Source organism: Anthonomus grandis, unplaced genomic scaffold, assembly GCF_022605725.1.
Source record: "Anthonomus grandis grandis unplaced genomic scaffold, icAntGran1.3 ctg00000416.1, whole genome shotgun sequence".
In the NCBI taxonomy this organism is placed as follows: Eukaryota; Metazoa; Arthropoda; class Insecta; order Coleoptera; family Curculionidae; genus Anthonomus; species Anthonomus grandis.
Window position 1 is genome coordinate 70,822 of NW_026088497.1, and position 8,320 is coordinate 79,141.

General features: G+C 32.2%; 1 long non-coding RNA gene across 1 annotated transcript; it reads left to right on the forward strand.

Moving 5' to 3' along the window:
• LOC126749646 (uncharacterized) lies at positions 1-7,359 on the forward strand. Its single transcript, XR_007665227.1, has 2 exons — positions 1-533; positions 5,787-7,359. It is a non-coding gene; the product is annotated as an uncharacterized LOC126749646 (long non-coding RNA).
• The last annotated feature ends 961 nt before the right edge of the window (positions 7,360-8,320 follow it).

Consider the following 8,320-nt stretch of genomic DNA (forward strand, 5'->3'; position numbering starts at 1 on the left):
TCATATCTTAAATCATTATCAGATATGCTTATTTCGTTATACAACAAAGGATCATTAAATGTATTAATAATAGTATTAGTAGTGGTACTGTTAATCACTGATGCTTTGAGTGTTGAAGTATCGGTTATATTGAAAAACTGTTTCAAAACGAATTTTCCATTTGGGCCCCAAAACGCTCACTGTGTAGTATTATTGCAATAGTAATATTTAAAAAGCGAGGCGCGATGCGCGATTCCCGCCGGCTACTAGTGTGACGCAATCATTGTGGAGGGGATACAGTCTCCGGCCCGATAGACTGTCGACGGTCCCGATCGAGCCGTATATCGATAATAACGAGGATAATAATATCGATTCTAAAATGGATTTAGAAAGAGAGTTCGAGATTCCTGGTCATGAAGTAATTAATCCTCAAGAAGCCATCCCTGATAATCGCGTGTCCCAAAACCATAACGTAGTACTACCATCATATGACGAATCGGACAACTACAACATTACTAGAGAAATTGTTGAAATCAACGAACCACAAAGTGACGGTAGGTGTATTTAAAATGAAATACACAGTGTATTACAAAGACCATGTTCCCTTATTTTCTTTATTTTAAAAATGTATCTGCCTTAACAAATATGCTGTTATTATGAAGATAAAGAGCTACCATTTTGCGGAACAATGTTAGCCCTTTGTATAAATGTTTAAAATACGACTGTATTAATCAATATTTATAAATTTAACTGTGGGTTTCTGTTTGTATCTTGCGACCTTCTTACTTTAGGAATAAAATCACAAGTTTCGGCTCAATTTTACAGCCTTTATTTCGTACATTTAGGGTACGTATAGTTTACAACAACAACAAATCGAATCGATATCTCACGCGTACAGATGCAGACCGTAGCCGATCGATAGTTCTAGCCGTGACACTGGTTTCGTGGCGTCAAAATTGAAGCCGAGATTTGGTGGCGCACGCCGTACAGTGGAACGACTAAGTGGAGATACCGCGGGACCTAATATTTTACATTTTACAAGATAATATATGTTTTTTATTATTACTTATTTTTAGGTATGTGATAAATGTTTTAAATATTTATTATTATTTATTTTATTGGAAAAATATACATAAACGGTGTTTCAAATTCGTCTACTTTTTGCCATCGCGATGCGGTCGTCGCCTCGCATGATTTCGGCTTCTATTGTGAGGTATCGATGGAAGCGGGGATAAGTGTCCAGGCTAGAATTATCGATCGGCTACGTCCACCGGTATGAAACTTGTATGGGGCAGGTGGGAATCGTATGTCGGCCATCTTGCTTGGCAAAATTGACCGAGAGCTGAGAGAAATGAGGTTGTTGGCATTGACTGACGGAACATCATTTGTCATGTCATATCGGTAATATCGGTTTCTCTTTCTATGTATGTCGTAAGCGTGGGTTAGGTTTGTTTAAATAATGCTGTTTTAAATTTATTACGTTTTTCCTAAAAAATGTCTCTTTTAATATTATGGGTAACGTTTTAATTATTTTGCAGCAACTTTCCAGGTTTTTCGGTAAGAAAATGTGATTTTATTTATTACTGTTATCTTTTTGTATTGTCAATTTTTTGTCTATAATAAACTCAAACTCAATTGGTTTCAACCAACCTTTCAAATATTTAATTTTTAAATTTATCATTATAAATAAATATTGTAATAAACAAAATGTCTGGCCTCTCATTATCTTTTCAACAATCAAAAAATAGATTAAAATTTTCCTGTAAATATCCATCTTGTAAGAATATCTACGTTTTAAACGGTTCTAATAAACACATTAATAAAAAAAAATTTCAATTTCCTTCAGACCCCATTGCAAGAAAAACATGGAGTGAGATATGCAATGTGAATTTTAGTAAGATTTGTAGAAGCTATAGAATTTGTTCTGATCATTTCTCTCCAACAAATTTTAATAACCCTGATAATCCTCATAGGCTTAGGCATGATGCTATCCCTTGGTCTCCATTAAAATATCAAGTTGTAACTGAACATAATTATTCCCTCATACAACCAAAACAACTATTCTCCAATAAATCGGTTGAAGTTAAGTCACTTGACACTTCTGTTGCTGCATCTGCAGGTTATGAAACTGAAACTGCTGAGATTTTGATGACTGTAGATAATAGTAATGATTCCGCTTTATTATCCTCTTCTTTGGGAAATGTCCAGTCCGTTCAATCCCAAATGGTGCTTCAGTCAATCCATTCAGGGAACTCTACTGGTTCACAATCAACTGCAGACTATTCTGATAAGTATTCTTTTCTCCTAGAGAAAAAAAAGGTATTCTAGCTAAGGCTGGTCTTTCCAGAAATAGTTTAAGTTATGAACAGGAGATTATGTATAATGTTCATAAATCTACCATGAACAAGCTGTCAAAACTTAAGTTATTGCTGAAAAATGAGAGAGCTGAACTTGCCTCTTTAAAGTCCCTTTACAATGATGGAAGATTTCAATTTATAGAGGACAGCCTTAATGAAGTAACTAAGGAATTCATTAATTCACAGTTGTTAAATGCTAATCGTCCTCCTTCAGGTCGCAGATGGTCAGCGAAAGACAAAGCCTTTGCCCTCTTTATTTTTAAAAGAAGTCCACGTCTTTACAAATACTTGAGACATTTTTTTCAACTACCCTCTCCAAGGACGCTTCAAGAAATTCTTGCATGCATTCCTTTTGATTGTGGTCAGGTAAAATCCATTTTAGAACATCTGAAATTACAGGTTGAATCAATGAGTGAACTAGATCGTTGTTGTGCTCTAATGTTTGATGAGATATCATTATGTTCAGAACTTTTTTATGAAAGGTCCAGACAGAGAATTTCTGGATTTGAAGATTTAGGAACACTTGGTAGAAGTTCCAAGCAAGCAAATCATGCTCTTGTTTTTATGATAAGGGGTCTACGGAAATCTTATAAAATGCCAGTATCCTATTTTTTCACTCAGCATACAATCAAAACAGAGGTCCTAAAAATATTGATTATTAACTGTATTAAAGATCTACAGTCAATTGGTCTAAAGGTTTGTGCAACAATTTGTGATCAAGCTGGCCCTAATAGAGCAGCTCTAAGAGAATTGACTATGGAGTATAGTGACAGCAAACCTACTCCATATCACTTTATTTTAAATGGACAGTGCATTACTACTATCTTTGATGTGCCACATTTACTAAAAAATACTAGAAATGCTTTTGTTAAAAACAAAATTGAATTTGAGAAGGGAAAGTTTGCCACTATGGAGTACATTAAGCAAGCTTTTCAATGTGACAACTTAAAAAGAACATATAAGTGCCTTAATAAATTAAAGGAAAATCATTTTAACTTTAGTGACACTTTTTTAGCAATGAAAGTTAGTGTTGCAGCTCGACAACTTAGCCAGTCAGTGGCAGCTGCCATAGAAACTTTCTGTTCATCAGGAGATTTAAAAGCTGAGGCTATTTATACTGCTGATTTTTGCCACTTAATTGATAATTTGTTTGATTCACTTAATAATTCACAATATATTAATGGGACTTAAATATTTAAATCTTAGAAATCTTAATCAAGATCCCATTGAAAATTTGTTTGGGCAAATTAGGCAACATGGAATTTCAAACTCCAATCCAAACTGTTTGCAGTTTGTTGCAGCTTTAAAAACTTTGAGTATAAATAATCTTAGTTCTCCAATTTCAAAAAGTTTTAATTGTGAAGATGATTTCTGTAAATCAATTGGTAACTTTGGTGAGTTTTTACAAAAATATTGTGATAAACAAACTGATAACAGCTTGGACCTGGACATTTTTCAGCATTCTGCTAATATTGATAAAATTTCTGATGAGGATGAATTTTTTCCACAAGATAACTATGCCACACCATATGTTGCTGGTTATATTTTAAGAAAAAATAATTTTGATAATTGCACAACATGCCACAGTAATTTATATTCAAGTGAAGTACAGGAAGAGCACTTATTTATTCAGTTTAAGGAAAATGACAATACAACAAGATTAAATTACCCTTTAAGTCAATTATCACTTTTAGTAGATACTGTTCGTAATAAATTATATAACTTTTTGGATAAATATGGACATTATACAGATTTAATAGATAATTTTTGGTCTCTTCATCAAGACAAATTTAATGACTTTAATTTTTGTGACACACATGACATCGTTAAACCCATTGTAAGAACTATTACTCAATTAACAATCTATAAATATTTAAAGGATAAAAATCATAAAACCTTAAATAGTGATGGCCATGCAAAAAAACAAAAAAAGATCTGTCAATCAAAGATTCCAAAAAAGAGGCTAAAAATGTAAAATTTAATTGTATTTTAAAGTAATCGAATTTCTGTGATAATGACTTAGGTACTCAATTATCTGTGATATATGATACCCTTATTTCTAATATATTATATTTAATTTAATTTAAAGGCTTTGCAATACAATACCTATTTATTTAAACATTAGTTTTGTCATTATTTTTCACATAAATCATTTAGTGAATTTATTTATAAGGTTTGCACTGCCTATTTTTTAATTTTATTTCACCCTTGTTTCATACCACTTCCTATGTTGCTGAGGTGAGACAGAGATAAAGAGTCCGAGAGAGCTGAGCCCCAAAATGGTTTAGAATAAATGTTTTTGTGATATCTTGTTTTTTTTTAAGAGTTTATTTTTATTTTATGTAGACATTGGTCTTTCAGTTGTTTTTTTAATTTACAGTTCCAAGTTATGTTGTTAGTTATATGAAAGACCAACAAATATATACTATGTATATGATTTATATTATACTATAATAAGTTGTTTTTGTTTTTAAAGAGTTTTTGTTTTTTTGTGTTATAGAATTTTAAATTAGTTCTTAAAACCTGTTTAATTTTTCTTTAGGGAACAGAAACAAGTACATATTAGATAAAGATAATTCATCCTCTATTGAATATATCTCTGTGTTAGTAAAATAAGAATATTATTAGCATAATGATAATGTCCTTAGTGTACAATAAGAAAATAGCACAAACATCTTCAAAACCTTTGCTAATCTGTTTGGGTTAGGGTAATTCAGTGCTAACAAAATACTTTTAAACATTTAGATTAATTCTAATTTATATGTCTGTTATAATAAATTCCAATAAATTATTTATATAAATTTAAGTAATTATTGTTTAGACAATTAAATAATAAATATATTAAAGAAAAACATTGTTTTATTTCCATTTTATAATTGGTGATATATATTACACTATTGTTAGTACACTGTCGTAGATTATTACAGTAAATTTACTCATGTAGATATGTAAAATGAAACTGAAAAGTTTTATTTTTGTTCAGATCAATATCTGATGCTAACACCTAATCAAAAAGGCTCTTCTCTATGAGTAACCTTTTTGATTAGGCGTGTGCTTTAGATATTACGATGAAATGATAAGATTGTCAGATTAAATAAAATGTGATTTCCCGCCTTAATTTGGCCACGCCTTTCTACCATTTCGATTGGTCCAATTAGACACGTCAAACTGTCAAGTTGGTTACAACAGTTTCCGCTGCCAAGCAAGAGGCCGCTAGCTGATTTGTCAGAAGAATTTCTTTCAGTTTGTATGCAACCACCACTTCTCTATATATTTGTGTTCTGTGGTACAGACGTAGTCGTAGGCTCAGCGAGAACGGGCCGCGTCGACCGGAAAAAAGCCTCTCCTAGCGGAGGATCGCAATACTACAATCGTACAGTCCGTACTCAGTATAAATTGTGATGAAGCGGACAGGGTCGTATTAAGAAATTTACCATTAACTTTTTTTAGAATTATCAATACTAAAAGAAAATAATGATAGAAACGAAATTAAAGGATCGATAGAACAGGAGCCAAAAGGTGAGTCCAAAGTTTATATTATAAAAAAAAATTATATACTTGTACAAATATAATAAAAAAAAGAAAAATGAAAAATTGAACTTAAAAATGGAATTAAAAATGTGTACACAGAAATATAATTGAAAATGGTGAACAGAGAGAACAGAAGCCGGAAGGTAAGTTTAAAGTTTTATTATGTTTTATTAAAAAGTATTTAAGCTTCGGACAATTTTAGAACTACAAAAAAAATATACAAAAAAAGGAACGATTAGAACCAGGAAAAAATTCAAAGAAATTAAATCAGAAAGATTAAAAGCGTATAAAGAAAGCATTAAAAATAAACATCAGGTGACAGAATCCTGTGACAAAAATAAATGTAAAAAACAATGTATCCCTTCTATAGACGATGAAAGGCGAAAGGAAATTAATAATAACTACTGGAATTTAACCTGGATTGAAAAGAAAACATTTATTTTAAATTCGATTTCGCGCACGAACGTAAAAAGAAGAACTACTCTTGTAGAAAATCCTGTGAGATCCTTAAACATTATTATAAAGACAGTAAAGGGGAAAAACATAATGTGTGTAAAATTTTTTTCCTTACAACCCTGGGATACAAAAGAAGTAATGATTGGGCCATTCAAAGTTTTGTAATTGGAAAAGAAAACTCTCCGATAAACCGAGTAACCTGTCCCAACCCAAACTTGATGGACGAGGTCGTAGATCATATAGAAAGCTTCCACCCAACCATTTCCCATTATCGGCGAGAGCACGCCCCAAATCGCCGCTATCTTCCAAGTGATATAAATGCTACTTTTATGCATAAAGATTTCTTGGAGAAATATCCTCAAAATACGTGCTCATATGAAGTGTACAGGAAGATAATTAAACAAAAAAACATTTCTTTTACCCAGCTTGGTCAGAAGAATTTAAACTTCACAATCCGCAACACAATTCTGAATCACTTAAACTGGACTGTAAAAATTGTGATAAATGGAATACACATATTCTTCAAGCCAAACGATCAAGGGAATTGTATCAACAAGATTGTGAAAAACCAGAGACAAATGACACTTTAAGAGTCTCAGTTGACTTACAAAAAATAATAATGTTACCCAGGATTGAGATGTTCAAAAAGGCTATATTTCCCCAGAGATTAATTGCATATAATGAAAGTTTTGTCCCGATAGGTAAAAAAAGGAAACAATCATCACCACATGCTGTACTTTGGCTTGAAGCTGTGTCCGGTCGGTCTAAAGAAAACATTATAAGTTGTTTTTATTCCTTTTTCTTGCATAATAGAGATTATAAAAACTTTGTTATTTGGCTTAATAATTGTGCATCCCAGAACAAAAACTGGGCTTTCTTTACTTTTCTTATTTTTCTAGTTAATTCAGAACAGATTGCCGCAGAACAAATTGTGCTAAAATATTTTGAGACTGGACAAACCTTCATGTCAGCGGATAGCTTCCACCATCAGGTGAAGCTTTCACTGAAACGTCAAAAAAAAACATACGATTTCCAAGATTTTGTAAGAGCAGTTGAAATAGCCAATTCTGGTCGTGTAAAGTCCAGTTCAGAGATCTATTAGAATCTTTGATGTGTCGCAGATGCCGCACTAACTAGTCCGTGCGTCTATGTCGTATTTATTGTCGCATGATATACATGTTTAAATGGCAAAATTTTATATAATTTATCTATGAAATCATTTTAAATATACATATAACCCCATGTTGTACACTATTTTTTATTTGTCTTTCAAAAATGTCAATTTTTAAAAAGAAAATAATATAAAAAAATTGACCGCGGACTAAAATCCAAGCATTTTACAAATCATTTTAAACACTTGCAGCACTCCCAGACTGTCACCTCTTTTTAGCTAATCTATTAAACAAAGATAAAACACCTGCGATCTGGCGATTCCTACTTTTAGTTGTGATTGTGTATCTCTCTCTATCCCACTGATTTTGAGGATTACGGGGCCGTATGCAGATAAATTTTTGGACCGTTTTTGTATTATTTTCGTCGTGTTTTTAAAGAGATATTTACGGATGGGTCTATCGCCTTTAAAATAGTTGTTGGATGGGTCTATCACCTTTAATAGTTGGGGGGGGAGTCATGTGAGGTTATTATTTGATGTGTTTTGCTTTTTTACACGTTTATTAAAGTGGAGAACTTAGAATTTGGCCTGTATTCGTCTAAATTTTTTGCAGTTTTTAATGTGAGGAAGTGTGTATTTTTATTTGTGATTGTCGATTTGTTTTAATATTATACTTAAAGACCTTAAAATGTTTCGACCCTGGGAAAATAGGCAGGAAAATTTGGCAAATGAAGAGGACAGTGTTTGTGCCGGCTTATGGAGACCGTGGGTACACAAAAAAGACAATAATATTTGTGGTGAAAACAATAAGAGTGATCTGGACAGTGATTTAGACTCATATAGTTCTGATGGTTAATTTTCTTGTGTTGAGGAAGCAGAGGAAGAA